The following is a 1,262-nucleotide window of genomic DNA, read 5'->3' on the forward strand; positions in this document are numbered from 1 at the left end:
TGTGTGTGAATCTGTGTATGTGTATGTGTGTGTGTGTGTGTGTGTGTGTGTGTGTGTGTGTGTGTGTGTGTGCGTGTGTGTGTGCGAGAGAGAGTGTGTGTGTGTGTGTGTGTGTGTGTGTGTGTGTGTGTGTGTGCGCGCGCAGTGTTTTCACAGGGAGTTGTGCAGAGTTGTATGGAGGTCACAAACTGCACTGTACAGCTTCAAAACTTCAGACAGAAATCCACCACGCAGGACACACATCAGTAAGACACCCAAACACACGTCCGACTGTCAGTCTGTCTCTCTCTCTCTGTCTGTCTCCCTCTCTCTCTCTGTGTCTGTGTCTGTGTCTGTCTGTCTGTCTCTCTCTCTCTCTCTGTCTGTCTGTAATCCCCACAGTTATCATTGTATTTTATTCCTCCTACACCAATAATAAGGCTGCGTTCAAATAGTCCTTTTTGCTTAGGAAGTTTCCTTACTGAGAGAAATTATCAAGAATGTTATTGAGGTCAAGAATTGTTTTGACCGTTATAATATATAAAATGCCACCATGTTGTATAGGTAAACTTAGTTAACAAAACATTGAGAGTTTACAAGTTTTGTACCAGGTGTTGGCAGAATTTATATTCCAACATCGACCATCAATGTCTTGACTAATTAACAAAGTTTCATGGAAAATTAACTGTTAGTGGATTCATGACCAAACACAAGTGTCTGTCAACAAATGAAATACCTAAAATCTACTCGATGGGAATATTTCCTTAAAGCAATATCTAAAAGTGCTTTATGGAACGACACTTTCCAGAAAACAGAGAACCTGGGTACTTTCAGAATGTCCCCTACTGCAGTGATTTAATCCTTTTGTAATTCCTTTCCTTACAGAGAAGGCTAAGACTCAGCCTGCGGTGGACGTCTCTAAACTCCTGGAGCAAATCTTCTCTTATCACAGGCCGGGATCAACGCCTCCTGCTGCTCAAGGTCAGCATTAAAGGAGTTGAGTAGAGAGTGAGGGGTGAGAAAGAAAAAAGCTTCAGTCATTGAAAACAACAAACACTATCACAGATTTCTTTTATCTTGTCAACAAAGCAGAAAAAGCTGGTTTCGGATTTATACTGGATCATTTTCCCTCATTCTTCCAGTAGTGTAGAAATCTACGTTAAGAGGGTTTAGTTTCTGAGAATTTGTACGAGTCACTTCTTTAAGACTTGTTCATGCACCATTTTTGGCTACCTGTATTTCAGACATTGATGACATTACGTTTAGCTGAAGCTTTATCCAAA

The sequence above is a fragment of the Notothenia coriiceps genome, unplaced genomic scaffold (genome assembly GCF_000735185.1).
Source record: "Notothenia coriiceps isolate Sejong01 unplaced genomic scaffold, NC01 NC01_scaffold00019761, whole genome shotgun sequence".
NCBI lineage: Eukaryota > Metazoa > Chordata > Actinopteri > Perciformes > Nototheniidae > Notothenia > Notothenia coriiceps.